The 17,912-nt window shown below is 47.0% G+C and overlaps 1 protein-coding gene across 2 annotated transcripts in view; it reads right to left on the bottom strand.

Annotated features, from left to right (window-relative positions):
• FBXO34 (F-box protein 34) overlaps window positions 1-17,129 on the bottom strand; it is a 28,101-nt gene extending 10,972 nt beyond the window's left edge. The window contains exon 1 of one of the 2 annotated variants that reach the window (XM_077264508.1): window positions 17,058-17,129. The gene's annotated coding sequence lies outside the window, so the exon portion shown is untranslated. The other variant, XM_077264499.1, reaches the window with a different exon arrangement.
• Window positions 17,130-17,912: the final 783 nt, after the last annotated feature.

Below are 17,912 nucleotides of genomic sequence, written 5' to 3'. Positions count from 1 at the left end.
TGGTACAATGTATAAAAGGTATGTGCACATGTTAAGTGTTTGGTGCACAAAGTGCTGCAACATTTCTGCATCTCTTGACAGGAAAACACAGCTGCAAATAGTGCTTGTTGGTATGGGTAAGGGTATGTTTCCACGTGGCGTAACACATCAGGATTTGCTGCGGATTTGACGCTGCATGCATCCGCAGCATCCAGGTGTTACAACATAGTGGAGGGGATTTTATGAAATCCCATCTCCACTATGTGCGCACAGCCGCATCCGGCGGCCCTGCGTTTCCGCACATGCGGCGCATCTTTATAGACCGCAGCATGTCTATTTATCTTGCGGAGACATACCCTAAAATGTGCAACAAAAAGCTGAAAGAATTGACATGCTGCACCAAATCTGCAAGTCACAAATAAGCAACATGTGCATGAGACTTTAGAATTCTTATTCACTTTGCTGATATCAGGAAGCCCTTCAGGTTGTGTGTCTTTTTTTTTTTTTTTCTGTGCAGAAAACAAACACCACAATTGACAAATCTGCAACATGTGAACAGGCCATAACTGTATATCAACCCACTGATTAAAAGGGAATAGGTCAGCAGATTTTTGCTATGTAATCTGAGAGCAGCATGACAGAGGCAGAGACCCTGATTCCAGCTATATTAAAGGGAATCTGTCAACACATTTGACCCATCTAAACTATTAATATGGGCATACATGTTACAGGCTGCTGAAGACAGTCCTCCCTGTGTGTCTCATCAGATATGTTGTTGCTGGGAAAATCATCTTTTATCACTTTATATAAATGACTTCTCCCAGGCTCTGGGAAAATTAGGCTATGTGCACACGTTGCGGATTTGCTGCGAGTCCGCAGCGTTTTTTGAGGTGCAGAAACACTGCAGATCCGCAATTTATTTACAGTACAATGTAAATCAATGAAAAAATAAAAAATAAAATGCTGTGCACACTTGGAAAATCCGCTGTGGAAACGCTGCGGTTTAAAAGAAATAGCATGTCACTTGAATCTGCAGCGGTTTTGTACCCACTCCATTATAGAAAACCGCAGGGGTAAAAACCGCAGCAAATCCGCAAGAAAACCGCAGCAAAAACGCACAAAAAAAAGCTGCGGAACCGCACAAAAAAAACCACAGGTGTGTTTTCTGCCAGGAGAGGCAGAATCCGCACCAGAAATTCCTAAGCCGAATCCGCAACGTGTGCACATAGCCTTACTCTGCCCCCAGAGCTTGTTTTACATGAAGGGGGAGTTACCAGTGCGATGTGTAAGGGTATATGCACATGTTGCGGATCTGCAGCGGTTTTCCATGAGGTGTACAGTACCATGTAAACCTATGGAAAACAAAATCTGCAGTGCACATGCTGCGGAAAATACCGCACAGAAACGCAGCGGTTTATTTTCCGCAGCATGTCAATTCTGTGTGCAGATTCCACAGCATTTTACACCTGCTCCATAATCGGAATCCGCAGGTGTAAAAAGGCATGTGAAATCCGCGGTAAATCCACAGGTAAGACGCAGGGCGTTTTACCTGCGGATTTTTCAAAATCTTTGTGGAAAAATCTGCACACGAATCTGCATCGTGTGCACATACCCCAATGGCGGCTCTCATCTCACTGCAGAGCCGTGTGATTATACCGGACCCATCTGCAGGTTCCTCTCAGCCTCCAGCTCACAGGGAGTCAGGGCTGCAATATTGTTACAATACAGATATGTTTGCAAGACGACAAAAATGCATTTCTCCTGTTCTGTGTTAGTTACTTGTCACACTGTTCACTGTGCATTTTTTTTTGCAAAAAAATAAATGAAACTGGAGACATGTTCATAATTTTTTTTATGCTAGCCATAAATCAAACTTGCCCATCCAAATTAGTGGGTCCATAGGTAAGACATGGACGAGGTCTGTGACTCCCTCTGAGTGTTGTCAGTTTGTTTGTTTTGTTACTACTAATCTGTAAAGGTTTGGTAAGAAGTAAAAAAAAAAAAAAAAAAAAAAAAAAAAAAAAAATTGTTTTTATTGTTGATGAGAAACATGATTGAATGTAGCATTTTGATGGAAAACAAACTTTTTCCAAAAGCAAAAAAAAAAAGTAATGGATGCCCAAGTGATTCGAAAGGACAGTGTCAACAAATAGAGAATTTTCATTGCTGCCCATTATCATAATGGTAGAGGGCACTAGCCACACATCATCTCTACTCATTCTACGGGTATACAGACACTAGATCATAGGCTTCTGTGGTACATACGGTAATCCTATTCTGATATAAAGAGTACATGCAACAGTCCAAAATTATGTGCCTATTATATGGCTGGCATAAGAACCAAAACATTGCTTGGCACCTACAAGAGGACAATTTGCCCTCTTCACTTTCTTATGTCAGTGTCAATGCCATGACTAAAGCTCCCGAGCAGACTGAAGGATCATTACCGCTGCAATTATCGAGGAGGGTGTGGAGGCCGCGCTTGTTATCTGTAACTACAGAGCGTATGGAGGAATGACATGCATGTACATTGTGTAATCAGATTTAGGTGTGGCATCAAGTGCACATTTCACCCTTTGAGAAAAAAAATAAAATAAATTTATAAGGGGAAGCAGGTCTGTCCAAAACAGAATAAGCAATGTCTTACATCACAGGTCTGGCAACCTGTGGCTTGAGTGTGTTACATAAAGTGGCGACTGTCAGATGGAGACAGGTCATGCGGATTATAATCTCAGCATAACCTGGTATTATACCGCTCCAAACAATGCTCATTCAGCAAAAACCATCAGGTGTGGCCCTGCCCAGTTTGACACTATTACACCAAACTTCTATATCCTGCAAGATACAATGTTCAAGGGTTTATGAATTTGGCATTGCCCCTTGGTAGGTCTTGTTTAAAGGGTTTTCCTAGAAATTTGAGGTGTTTATGGCTTGGACACCCCTTTTCAGTTAGAAAGTTGCCAGGAATTCACCTCCATTATGACCTATGGGTGTTATGGAGGCGGACACATTTTCCAGGCCACATCCATTAACATTGTTACGAAAAACAAGTGTTCACTTATGAAGTCATAGGCACAAGATATCCCCCAGACAGCATTCTTACATCTAAACATCTGAAGGTTTGTGCAGACGATACGGAAGTGGCAGCGCTTTGGACGCAGAACATGTCCGCTGTGTCCAAAGTGCCACCGTCTATTTAACGCAGGTGAATCCGCATGTGATCACTGAACCATGCGGATTCACTGCATCCAATACATTCTATTGGGTGAAATTATCTTGCGGAAACATAAGCCTTCGCAAGAGTAAACATGCTGCGGTCTGGAAAGACGCGCTGCAATATCCACGGGCGTCTGTGGACGCATAGTGGGCAAGAGATTTATTGAAATCCCATCCACTATGCTGTAACACCTGTACGCCGCACAAGTACGAAGCATCCAACCCGCAGCATTTACTGATTCTCTGCACATACCCTGAAGCTTGTATGAAGCAGTTATATTGGTTGTTTGTATGTCGTCCCTTAGGGTACCGTTTCACAGTGGCAATTTGGTCGCTACGACGGCACAATCCGTGACGTTCCAGCGTCACTAACGATCTCGCTGTGTCTGACACGCTACTGCGATCAGGGACCCCGCTGAGAATCGTACGTCGTAGCAGATCGTTTGAAACATTCTTTCGTCGCTGGATCACCCGCTGTCATCGCTGGATCGGTGTGTGTGACACCGATCCAGCGATGTGTTCGCTTGTAACCAGGGTAAACATCGGGTTACTAAGCACAGGGCCGCGCTTAGTAACCCGATGTTTACCCTGGTTACCATCGTAAATGTAAAAAAACAAAACAAACAAAAAAAAAAACAAAACACTACATACTTACATTCCGGTGTCTGACGTCCCTCGCCGTCAGCTTCCCGCACTGACTGTGAGCGCCGGCCGTAAAGTAAAAGCAGAGCACAGCGGTGATGTCACCGCTGTGCTCGGCTTTTACTTTACGGCCGGTGCTCAGTGTCAGTGCGGGAAGCTGACGGCGAGGGACGTGACAGACATCAGAAGGTGAGTATGTACTGGTTTTTTTTTTTTTACATTTACAATGGTAACCAGGGTAAACATCCACATTTCGATTATAGAGCACGAGAGGACCTCCCAGGTAAGTATCAAAATAAATACATACAAAGTAACTTACCATACGTGATTAAAGCTAAGGTGAATAGAAGTGCTCACCCACACAAGAGGGGAGGGTATATAAAGGGTGCCATCATGGGCTCCGAAAAACACCGTTACAGGCAAGTAACCACGCATTTATTCGATCTCCCATGACAGCACCACGAGAGAAATACAGAGAGATAAGGAAACTAGGGATGGATCACAGCCTGAAGCACCCTTCTCCCAAATGTGACATCGGAGGAGGTATCCATATCAAGTCTATAATGTTTGAAGAACATGGAGGGAGAAGACCATGTAGCCACCTTACATATCTCCTCAATCAACACCTCCGATCTCTCTGCCCAGGAACTTGCCAAGGCCTGTGTGGAGTGAGCCTTCAGACCCTCTGGGACTGCCTCACCACTTGCTGTATAGGCCAAAGAAATGGCTTCCCTGATCCACCTAGCTAAGGTGCTTTTTGAGACGTAGGCTACTTTCACACTAGCGTCGTTTGGCCTCCGTCGCAATGCGTCGTTTTGGAGAAAAAACGCATCCTGCGAAAGTGCTTGCAGGATGCGTTTTTTCTCCATTGACTTGCATTAGCGACGCATTGCGACGGATTGCCACACGTCGCATGCGTCGTGCGACGGATGCGTCGTGCGACGGATGCGTCGTGTTTTGGCGGACCGTCGGCACAAAAAAACGCTACATGTAACGTTTTTATTGTGCGACGTGTCTGCCATTTCCGACCGCGCATGCGCGGCCGGAACTCCGCCCCCTCCTCCCCGGACCTTACAATGGGGCAGCGGATGCGTTGAAAAACTGCATCCGCTGCCCCCGTTGTGCGGCGCTTTCAACGCTAGCGTCGTTACATCGCATTGCGCGACGCTAGTGTGAAAGTAGCCTAAGCGCCTTTCCTAGCTCTGTGAAAGGAGACAAAATTCTTTCTACAAGTGTCAGTTATAGAAGTATATCTAAGTAGGCATCTCCCTACATCTAGTGAATGGAGCCTCTCATCCTTTTGATTCCCAGGATTGGCACAGAACGAAGGAAGAATGATCTCCTGCAGCCTGTGAAAGTTGAAGGCTACCTATAGCAGATATGAAACTGGGTATATGGTGGAATTCTGGACAGGGCCTGATTGTCACCAACCCTACGGGCTGATGTTAACGCAACGAGAAGGGCAGTCTTAGGGTACCGTCTCACAGTGGCACTTTTGTCGCTACGACGGTACGATCCGTGACGTTCCAGCGATATCCATACGATATCGCTGTGTCTGACAAGCAGCAGCGATCAGGGACCCCGCTGAGAATCCGTATGTCGTAGCAGATTGTTTGGAACTTTATTTCGTCGCTGGATCGGTGTGTGTGACACCGATCCAGCGATGCGTTCGCTTGTAACCAGGGTAAACATCGGGCTACTAAGCGCAGGGCCGCGCTTAGTAACCCGATGTTTACCCTGGTTACCATCGTAAATGTAAAAAAAAAAAAAAAAAACGTACATACTCACATTCCGGTGTCCGTCAGGTCCCTAGCCGTCTGCTTCCCGCACTGACTGTGACTGCCGGCCGGAAAGTAAAAGCAGAGCACAGCGGTGACGTCACCGCTGTGCTCTGCTTTCACTTTACGGCCGGCACTCAGTCAGTGTGGGAAGCAGACGGCTAGGGACCTGACGGACACCGGAATGTGAGTATGTACGGTTTGTTTTTTTTTTACATTTACGATGGTAACCAGGGTAAACATCGGGTTACTAAGCGCGGCCCTGCACTTAGTAACCCGATGTTTACCCTGGTTACCCGGGGACTTCGGCATCGTTGGTCGCTGGAGAGCTGTCTGTGTGACAGCTCCCCAGCGACCACACAACGACTTACCAACGATCACGGCCAGGTCGTATCGCTGGTCGTGATCGTTGGTAAATCGTTTTGTGTAACGGTACCCTTAAAGGGAACCTACCACCCCGTTTTTTAAAAATTAGATAAAAATAGTGTGAAATAGGGGCAGAGCTGGGCTTTACATTAGGGCCTTTTCGGTGCCTTTACAACCCCGTTAGGCTGTCCAAATACCTTTGTGAAGTGGCCGTTTTCTGCTGTCACTCAAGTGGGTCAGGTCGGATGGGCGTGGTCACAGTTTGTCCCCCAGGATCCTGCTCATCATTACGTTGGTGGCGTAGTGGTGTGCGCATGTCCAAAGAAGATCCACTGCCCAGGAGATGAATCACGGCGCGGTCTTCGCTATTCAGCCGTTTACCGGTGGGCGCGGCCATCTTTCCTGTGGCCGCGCCTGCGCAGATGGAGCGCTCTGCTGCCCGGGACTTCAGGAAAATGGCCGCCGCGATCTCCATCTGCGCACGCGCGGAATCCCGCGGCCATTTTCCTGAAGTCCCGGGCAGCAGAGCGCTCCATCTGCGCAGGCGCGGCCACAGGAAAGATGGCCGCGCCCACCGGTAAACGGCTGAATAGCGAAGACCGCGCCGTTATTCATCTCCTGGGCAGTGGATCTTCTTTGGACATGCGCACACCACTACGCCACCAACGTAATGATGAGCAGGATCCTGGGGGACAAACAGCGCTGTGACCACGCCCATCCGACCTGACCCACTTGAGTGACAGCAGAAAACGGCCACTTCACAAAGGTATTTGGGCAGCCTAACGGGGGTGTAAAGGCACCGAAAAGGCCCTAATGTAAAGCCCAGCTCTGCCCCTATTTCACACTATTTTTATCTAATTTTTAAAAAACGGGGTGGTAGGTTCCCTTTAAGGGAAAGTTTTTATTGAGGCTACCTCAATGGGCTCAAAAGGGAGACAGTCAAAGCTGTTAAAACTAGGTTCAAATTCTAAGGCATTAACCTCTGTCTAAGGATGGGCCTAGACCTAGCCGTTGTCTTAATAAACCTAGCCACCCAATAATTGCCTGCCAGATCACAATTATATAGGACCCCCAGAGCTGATACCTGGAGTTTCAGGATGTTTGTGGATAGTCCTATCTCTAGCCCCTTTTGTAGGAACTCCAACACTTGGCCTATCTGAAACTTCTTCCAGGTTCTGGCATATATATTTGCTGTGAAAGCTTACCTACTATTATGTAAGGTGGTTACTAAGTTATGAGAAAACCCTTTCCCCCTTTCAAATTGCTCACTGTCAGATGTAACCTGGACACTCGTGGATGGAAGATTGGTCCCTGGGAGAGATTCTGGGAGCTCTGGAAGAACCCACGGGTCGGTGATGGACATCCTCCTCAGCTAGGAAACCATGGCTTCTTGGGCAAAAAGGGAGCGATTAAGTGCCATTCCCTCCCAAATGGCACTTAACACTAATGGAATTAGGGCTATTGGGGGAAAGTCATATGCCAGATTGAAGTCCCATGGGATCAGCAGAGCATCCACCGCTTGCAGACCTTCTCTGGGGTTTAGGGAACAGAACCGATGCACCTTCCTGTTCCCTCTGTTGGCAAATAGGTCCATGTCCGGACACCCCCACATATGGACAATCCGGATAAAGACAGTTTGGTTCAACACTTATTCTCCCTGTCCGAGCTGGTTTCGGCTTAGGAAGTCGGCCTTGATGTTCTCCTTTCCTCTTATGTGCAGAGAGGTCAATGACCACAAATGCACTTCGGCCACCTGAAATATAGATTCGGGAGAGAGGTGCCGCACTTTTATGTCTGTAGGTTTCCAGTCTCTGAAGGGCAGATCCCCTCTCTCGTGGTGCTGTCATGGGAGACCGAATAAAAGTTCAATTTCGGTCTCATCACTCCAAATTACCTTGTTGCAGAAGTTTTGAGGCTTGTCTCTGTGCTGTTTTGCGTATTGTAGGAGAAATATTTTGTGGCATTTGTATAGTAATGGTTTTCTTCTGGCGACTTGACCATGCAGCCCATTTTTCTTCAAGTGCCTCCTTATTGTGCATCTTGAAACAGCCACACCTCTAGTTTTCAGAGTCCTGTATTTCAGCTGATGGTATTTGTGGGCTTTTCTTTGCATCCCGAACAATATTCCTGGCAGTTGTGGATGACATTTTTGTTGGCCTGCCTGACTATGGTTTTGTTTTAACATTGATTTTCCATTGTTAATCACAGTTTGAACACTGCCGACTGGCATTATCAATCCCTTGGATATCTTTTTGTATCCCTTTCCTGTTTATTATACAGTTCAACTACCTTTTCCCATAGATCTGTTGACAATTTTTTGCTTTCCCCATGACTCAATTCAGAAAGGTCAGTGGCTGGATGAAAGATGCAAGCATCTGTCTGGATCCCAGAAACTCACTCAGCTTTTATGCGCCCACACACTAATTACAAGCAAACAGGTCATAGGGGAGGATGTTACCTTTAGTAGCCATTCAAACCCATTTGTCAACTTCTGTGCATGTTGTCAAGCCAAAATCACCAGGGTATGTAAGCTTTTGATCTGGGTCATTTGGATGTTTTGGGTGTCATTATAATTTAAAAAAGGGAAAACACGGTAGTTTGAAAATACATGGGTTTCACCCAACCAGGAGTGGAGGGAAAAAAAAAGTTGGTGTTCTCATACATATTCTCTGAAAAAAAGGTCAAGAAAGCAAAAATTCTGCTGGGGTATGTAAACTTTTGAGCACAACTGTTGTGGATGCAGGCATGCACAACCATCATACAACTATGTATGATATGTACTGATCTATAAAACAATAAGCGAGATATATATTATACATACACACACACACCTCATAAAACGTTAGTGCTATTTGGCTTTCGGGTAAAGTTTCAGGATAATCCTAAAATGCCCTCTAACCTTTTCAGGTGAACTGAATGTGACGTCTCTGAACACCCATGACCAACTGTTCAGTGTCCCAGTACTTTTTGCTTAAGTTGCTGTTCTCTAACAAGGAGCTTAATGGCAAAATTCACAACAAGTGTTTAATCCATGAGTCGCTCAATACATTTTGAGGGTCAGAATGGTTAACAGTCGACCAAGACGACATCTAACAATTGATAAACACTCTCTCACCATTGCGAAGCTTCAAAAAGCAGGATGTTGTCAGACAAAAGTGGCCCCTGAGCTTAGATAGTCACAGAGTCATCAGCAGGGTGCAACAGAGATACAGGAAGAGTCACAGAACGGCAGAGAAGTGGACATCCTCTGCCACATCCCACACCGATGACCGCTTCATTGTGAAAAATTACCCTTCAGAACCAGATGGTGATGATGAATGCCACACAACCCCAGGCACATGTAAGTGAGGCGAGAGGCACCCAAGGGTCACGTCAGACCATTCATAACCATTTACATCACTGTGGTTTGTGTGCTAGATGACCTGCAAGGTACCAGACCCCACCATCGGTCACAGGCCTTATCTACGCTGGACCAGGGGACCTCAATGCTATTCACTGATGAAAGGAGATTCACAATGAGCAGAAATGATGGCCGCCAATGACGTTAGATGTCAAGGAGAGTGTTGTGCATTGGCCACTTGTCACCAGGTGAGCCTGTGATGGTGTTACAGGGTGGGCAGGTGGTCTGGTCAGTACAGAACTGCCTTACACTTTGTGAATGGTACGGTGACAAGCCCCTACTACAAGAATAACCTCATCCAGTCATTGTGCCTCTGCACGGACAACACATGCCTAAATTTCACCTTCATGAATGACAATGCTCAAGCTCATCGAGGTCCCATCATTAGGGAACGGCTGCTGGAGACTGGGGGCCCTCAAATGGAGCGGCCTGCAATGTCTCCAGACCTGAATCCCATAGAAAACCTATGGAATCAGCCGAGTCGCTATTTAGGGCCTTGTAACTCTGTACCCCAGAACCTCAAATGACTTGAGGGCCACCCTTCAAGAAGAGTGGGACACCACGCCGCAGACAATAACTTGCCTTATGAACAGCAGGACACGTCGTCAGCTGGAATTAATGCTCAAGGCCCCATGACAAGTTATTGAGATCCACCATTTACCCACCACTCTTCTTGACTTTTGTTTCAATAATTTGTTTGAGATTAATGAATCACCATTGCTGCTTCTACTTAAATGTCCGACTCATGAGAAAATATCACTGTAGTGGGAACTTTTTATGTTTTCCACTAATTTGACCTAAAAGTCAAATATCCCTAACTTTGTGAGCAGTGTATATATTGGCTCCCGCTGTATCAATCATCTTTTTTATTTTGGTCTTGACTGTTTTTGCTATGTACCACACATTACACCCATTTAATAAGTGATTCTGCAAATTCAGTGCCAAGCTCTATATCCAGTTACACAACTTGCTTTTCATGGGTGTAGTTCCTAGACGTGCAGCGCTGGTGTGAACCAGATACAGATCTCATTTTCCAAGTGAAAGAAGGATCTGTCCAAAGCAATGGCTCCTTCCACAGAGCAGTCTTGTGCCAAACCCTGTACCTCTGTGTCACATACTACATCTCTCTGCAATTACAGAGGAGACATTACAGAAGAGATTTCCCTTTTGTGAGGAGCACTAGGATTCTTACACAGCACTAAAAAGTCAGCCATTCTTCACCAAGCACATATTGTATATGGTGGAATTTTTCTCTCTCCACTGTGGACCTCAATGCAAATCTTAATAAATTTTGCAGTACGTTTCACGCATTACTTAGATTATTTCTGCACCATGCAAGCAAAGAACTTAAACATCTGCAGTATGCTCATTTATTTTGTACAAATTTTTTCTGCAGCTTTTGGGTCAGTTCAAAACCCAATATACATTTATTACAAATGCTGAGCGTTTGCAGTGCAGAAGTCGAGCCACAAATCTGCAAATACAAGTGTCCGCCTCAGATCTCGCTTTCACTGCCAATCAGTAAATTGATGATATCTGAATTTACATCTGAGGCTACTGTCACACTAGAGTTGGTCACTATGCGTCGGCCCGACGCACGTTGTGAAATAAATGCACAACGGGGCAGCGGATGCAGTTTTTCAACGCATCCGCTGCCCCACTGTAATGTCTGGGGAGGAGTTTCGGCCGCGACGCACAAAAAAACGTTACATGGAACTTTTTTGTGCCGACGGTCTGCCAAAACACGACGCATTCGTCACACAACGGACGCGACATGTGGCCATATAGTTACATATACATGTAGCGATTATAGTTTTCTGACATTGTTAAAGCTCCTAAAATGTACATCTCACATACGTGTCTATAGGGCAACCTCAGCCAGAGGATGATTCTCCATTTAGCCAGTATCTTTTACTCAATACAACTTTATCCAACATAGAAGTACATGGTAAAAGGAGAGCTAGATAGATTTACAATGGGATCTCATAGGTGACAATATGGTATCCCTGGGAGGCATTCATGTATATTAAGTGTAGGCCATAAACATCAAGTAATCAGAGCCTTGAAGAGGTGGCCTGTCATAGATGCAGAGGTGGCCTCTCCTAGATGCAATATATCTCCTGATGGCTTCCAAGCAAACAACAGGGAATAATCGGGTAGCACTCATCCGATTTATATGGTGGTGTAAGCGAGCCCTCAGAACGAATCCAGTAGCTATCCATCGACAAAAGTTCTGCAGACAGATTTTCGTTTTACAATATGTGCACTCCTAGAACAAACTACACTTGCACAGAAGACTGATTTCACAAAGAAAAAACAAAAAAAAAAAAACCCCAAACATCTTTTGATAGCAATCTATAAAAGCTGCAACTCAGTTACAGAAGCACTTGTAAACTTCCTCCATTACACCGCAACAGGATGACATTTCCTGGACGAGCTGTACGCAGATGTCACATGAAACGAGGAGACACTGTCCTGCACATACTAGTTACTGTGTGCGTTGTAGCTCGTCCTGTCCCCCATGCAGGTTGGGGGTCCAGGCTATGTAAGCACTGTGGTAGGAATGTTGTGTATAATCGTGCACTGCATGCACAGACATGCTCTACAGCACAAGAAGTCATTGCACATCATTGGAGCAGCAAAGCACTGCAAGAATGTTGTTTAGGACAGTGAAATAATAGACAATATAATGTACCACTATAGCAGCAATCTGTAAAGAAGCTTAGGTCAAAAAAAATGTTATGATCTCATTCATTCCAGAACTTTACCTCTGCAATTTCACCCATTGTTTGTTTTTTGTTTTTTTTGTTTTTTAACCAAATAAATAAAAATAGTAAATTAGGACCTTAGCAAATATTTAGCAAAAACACTACATGCCTATGTATTCCGATTGAAATGGTGACACTAAAAACATCTTCAACCGAGCCAAAAGCTCCACGCACAGTGCACACCCCTTTGTATTTGTCTGTACAGAAGTGCCTGCTTCCTTTGTGAACGTGTTGATGTAGATGAGTGACGCTCATATCCATGATGATGCGTCAGTCACCTGTACCCGGTGGTGAAGGTCATAGGTACAGTGGCTCAGCAATGTGACTACCTCCCTGCAGTGCACGCGGCGGCTGCGCTCCAAACTCCTGACCTGCTCCTAACTAAAGCTGGAGGTAAAGAACAGCCAGTTTGTGGATATGCAGAGAGGTCTAGCAGGTGGAGATGTGTACCTCTGACCAACGTACTTGCCCATAAATAGAAAAGTTGGCAGAGCGGACAAGGCTGGCAATTACAGCGCACTCATTAAGAATCCGTACAAGTAGAAAGCTTTGTCCAGCAAAGGAAATAAGCCAAACGCAGAAGCTCAGCTCATTCTGCTAATAACTGGAGCACACCAGGCAGAAAATGGAGGTTGTGCACCAAGAAATCTGCTTTGAGGCTATCAGTTTTAGGCTAATCTCTATTGCAGGGTCACTAAGGACTCATGTACAAGGCAGAAATGGTAGAGGCACCCTATGGTTTTATATTACAGAAGCTGCCATATGTCACCATAGTCTGCCTCCTCAAAGCCAAAATAATGCAATTGTGGTGGGCCATCCAAGTGTTTGCTCATCAACTGGGCACAGTATTACATATCCATCATATGGTTGGACATATGTGCCCGACAGATGTAGGTTTCTCTTAGACAGCTATAGGGCTAAATATTAGTTACACTTATCGCTACCCTTCCCTTTATACACATGTACGCTCACAGCTGAGGACGCCCGTGTTTACAATGGAGAAAATGGTTTAGGCCACTGCCTAGCTCTTCTGACAGCGACTTATAACCTGTAGGACTCGTACACACAACCGAATATATGGGACAAGTGCTATCCACAGTTTTTACAGATCCCATATCGTAGATGCGAGTGCTACATGGCTGTGCACATGTCCCAATTTTTCCTTGGATCAAGCGGTCCGCATGGAAAATATATCAGATTTTGATCCAAGTCTCAGATCAAAACCGGCAATGTAAGCATATGGGCATGTGAAGAAGAGAAAATAAATAAATACACACATACTGCACTTGGATTTTTACAGATTACAGAATGGAGAAGCTGCAGAAACTGTTTTTTCCCCTCTCCCTCCACATCCAAGCAAATAAAATGATGGCACTCCTATAAGTCATCGAACCATTTTTCTCGGATGTGGAGAAAAAGGTCATGGGACCCTACCTGTAGGAAAAGTATAAGGCAATGCAGTTGGAGGGAAAAAAAAAAAAAAAAGAGAAGGGTTGGGCATGATAAATTACAACATGTCCGATCCTATGCCCTGAAAGAGGAGATAAGCCAGAACCAGTGAGATATGGCAGCTGCTTGTTCCTCTCTCCCCACCAAGAGGACATACAAGTTGGTCCAAGAGGAGCATCATGCGCATGGATGGACAGACAGACAAAAAAGCAGTCTCCCAAATAAGTGTATGACCAGCACCCATGCTGCTGAGCATATCCACATCAATATGCAACACTTGCCGGCTGCACCGCAGGCAATGCTCCGCGCCACTTTAATTTGTCAGTCTCGAGCCTCCGACACAGAAATTTGTCCTCTGGTTACTTTGTTAAAGCGAACCTGTCACCCCGTTTTTTCCATATGAGATAAAAATACTGTTAAATAGGGCCTGAGCTGTGCATTACAACAGTGTATTTTGTGGACCCCGATTCCCCACCTATGCTGCCGAAATACGTTACCAAAGTAGCCGTTTTCGCCTGTCAATCAGGCTGGTCTGGTCAGATGGGCGTGGTGTCTTCCCCCAGATCTTGCTTAGTTTTCCGTTGGTGGCGTAGTGGTGTGCGCATGCCCAAGTCCAGAATCCACTGCACAGGGGAGGGAAAAGAGCACGATCTGCGCTATTCCCCTGGTGATCGGTGGGGGCGGCCATCTTCCTGTGGCCGCACGTGCGCAGATTGAGCGCTCTGCTGCCCGGGGCTTCAGGAAAATGGCCGCGGGATGCCGCGCGTGCGCAGATGGAGATCGCGGCGGCCATTTTCCTGAAGCAGAGATGAGAACTCTGCTTCAGGAAGATGGCCGCCCCCACCGATCACCAGGGGAATAGCGCAGATCGTGCTCTTTTCCCTCCCCTGTGCAGTGGATTCTGGACTTGAGCATGCGCACACCACTACGCCACTAACGGAAAAATAAGCAAGATCTGGGGGAAGACACCACGCCCATCTGACCAGACCAGCCTGATTGACAGGCGAAAACGGCTACTACTTTGGTAACGTATTTCGGCAGCATAGGTGGGGAATCGGGGTCCACAAAATACACTATTGTAATGCACAGCTCAGGCCCTATTTAACAGTATTTTTATCTCATACGGAAAAAACAGGGTGACAGGTTCCCTTTAAAGGAGTTTTCCCAGGAATAGCCTGCTAGACACATTCCCCTATGCTGCCTTATAGCCGACTTACTTGTATGCCAATATTTTAGCCACAGACATATGCAGTTCTTCCTCCCGTACAGTCAGACTTTTTGTTGTGCTACAACTCTCGTAAGTTGTGCTGTAAAAACTGCAATGATAATGATGATACCACAACGAAATACTATGCATGGGTCCAATACCGTCCTGGTGTAATGAAGCTGTGACACCAATTGTACCGTCCTGCATGCAGAAGTGGAGCAAAACGCCAAATGGTCTGACTGCAGGAATGCACTGAAGAGTTTAGCCTACTGTTAGAACGACTCGTTATCTTTCTTTCTGCAGCAGATATATTATGGTTTGAGTAGAAGACTAAAACACAAGATCAGCACACAACTTGTACATTTGGTGCAGCTAGGAAATACGAATCCAAAATTTTGCTCCTCTGTCACTCAAAATGACAGATTCATAGTGAAGCAGGATGACAATCTGCTATTAGTAAACACAGGGAGTCACCGCACTACTTCAGATCCCGAAACGGTTAAGCCGCCTACACACGGAGCGACTCCTCCTTCCTCATCTATGCATCATAAGTAGTTGCTGTTCAAGAGACTAAATATTGGGGAACACCTCCAGTGGGGGTATTGGTATACATTTTCCTCCACAGAACAGATGAAATTTTATTAAAAAAAAAAAAAAAAAAAAAAAAAAAGCTCGCACTGATGTTCTGTTGTATCCGAAGAAGGGGAGAGTGAAGACAGTGCTCCCTGGCCGCAGGGATCACCCAAACATAACTTGGGGATCCCCAGGAGCGCCAGGGCCAAACTGCTGGAACATCACCGGCACCAGAGGGGACTGTAGGTGTTATACTGGGGGGGGGGGGGGACAGACAAGGGCTGACCGAGTAGCAGGCTATCCCTTTAATGCTACAGACACTGAGCAGCAGCGGAGACTCAGCACTGGACCTCAGGAGGGAGACATTCTTAAAGGGGAAAACCCCTTTAAAATTGCATTACTTGGTGCATTTTTCCGCACCCGCCGTTTATCAGACACAGGTGGACACGCTTAATTTGAGACTTTTGGGGAGGGGTTTCTTATAACAGCATGCCAAAAACATCATAGCAACAAGCTAGAAACCACAGGTCAGTGATCTGCAACCTGCTCCTCTCCAGCACATGTGGAACTACAACTCAGCATCTCGCGTATCACCCCTACTCTGGAACCCTCTAACACAACACATCAGACTCTCGCCTACCATCGAAACCTTCAAAAAGAGCCTGAAGACCCACCTCTTCCGACAAGCCTACAGCCTGCTGTAACCACCGATCAACCAAACCACTGCATGACCAGCTCTATCCTCACCTACTGTATCCTCACCCATCCCTTGTAGATTGTGAGCCCTCACGGACAGGATCCTCTCCCCTCCGGTACCAGTTGTGACTTGTATTAAGATTATTGTACTTGTTTTTATTATGTATACCCCTCCTCACATGTAAAGCGCCAAGGAATAAATGGCGCTATAACAATAATTAATAATAATCCACAAGAAGGAATCTACGCCAACTTTCACAAGTTATAATGGCTGGAGGACAACAGGCTGCGGATTGTGGTCACCTTTCTGCAGACATCTGTAGAGCACCTCAGCTGGGGGGGGACGGGACTACACCTCCCAGCATGCCCTGACCACTGCATGCTATGAGGGCATACTGGGAGATGTAGTCCCCCCGCTGATCAGGATGGTGTGATGGGGGCACTAATGCTGCATTACAATGTACGGACTCGGGGGAGGGAGATAAACCGACCACAAACCGGAACAAACACAGGAGAACACCCATAGGCTGGAAATGGCCCCGCACAGAGCAGAGGCTGCAGCCCCGGCCCAGCGCGCAGGAAAGTCCGAGGCTGCGGCCTGTAGCAGCCATGGAGCAGCCCTGTACCGGCGGCCGGGCCCGCTCCCTCCCGGGCAGCTCTTACCTTGTCTATGAGCGGCGGCCCCGGCTACGCGGGAGAGAGGAGGCGGCTCCGGGGAGGCAGCAGCAGCAGCAGCAGCTCGGCCGCGCCACACGCTCTGCTCTCCTCACTGTGTATAGCAGGAGAAATCCTCCGGTAACGTGACCACCCGGGAGAAACGACAGCAGTGTAATACCGAGCAACCGACACCAGAGGAATGGGGTGGAGAGGAGATAAGCGCTACGTCACCAGAACTAACCAGGCCAGCGCCTCTCATAGGGCCGGTGAACCTGCCACTCACACGTCGTCCCGCCCCTTTCCATCGCCCTCTGACTGGAGCGTACCTGTTGGCGGGAGCGAGCACTTCTGCCATAGATACACACCGGCGGGAGCGCGCACTGCTACTATAGCTACACAGGCGGGAGCGCGCACTGCTTCCATAGCTACACACAGACGGGAGCGCGCACTGCTTCCATAGCTACACACAGACGGGAGCGCGCACTGCTTCCATAGCTACACACACAGACAGGAGCGCACACTGCTTCCATAGTTACACACAGGTGGGAGCGCGCACTGCTACTATAGCTACACAGGCGGGAGCGCGCACTGCTTCCATAGCTACACACAGACAGGAGCGCGCACTGCTTCCATAGCTACACACAGGTGGGAGCGCGCACTGCTTCCATAGCTACACACAGACAGGAGCGCGCACTGCTTCCATAGCTACACACAGGTGGGAGCGCGCACTGCTTCCATAGCTACACACAGACAGGAGCGCGCACTGCTTCCATAGCTACACACAGACAGGAGCGCACACTGCTTCCATAGCTACACACAGACAGGAGCGCACACTGCTTCCATAGCTACACACAGGTGGGAGCGCGCACTGCTTCCATAGCTACACACAGACAGGAGCGCGCACTGCTTCCATAGTTACACACAGACAGGAGCGCACACTGCTTCCATAGCTACACACAGACAGGAGCGCGCACTGCTTCCATAGTTACACACAGACAGGAGCGCACACTGCTTCCATAGCTACACACAGACAGGAGCGCACACTGCTTCCATAGCTACACACAGGTGGGAGCGCGCACTGCTTCCATAGCTACACACAGACAGGAACGCGCACTGCTTCCATAGTTACACACAGACAGGAGCGCACACTGCTTCCATAGCTACACACAGACAGGAGCGCG

Source organism: Ranitomeya variabilis, chromosome 1 (assembly GCF_051348905.1).
Source record: "Ranitomeya variabilis isolate aRanVar5 chromosome 1, aRanVar5.hap1, whole genome shotgun sequence".
Classification (NCBI taxonomy): Eukaryota; Metazoa; Chordata; class Amphibia; order Anura; family Dendrobatidae; genus Ranitomeya; species Ranitomeya variabilis.
Note: the sequence above shows the minus strand (reverse complement) of the source record. Positions and strands in the feature narration are given on the sequence as shown.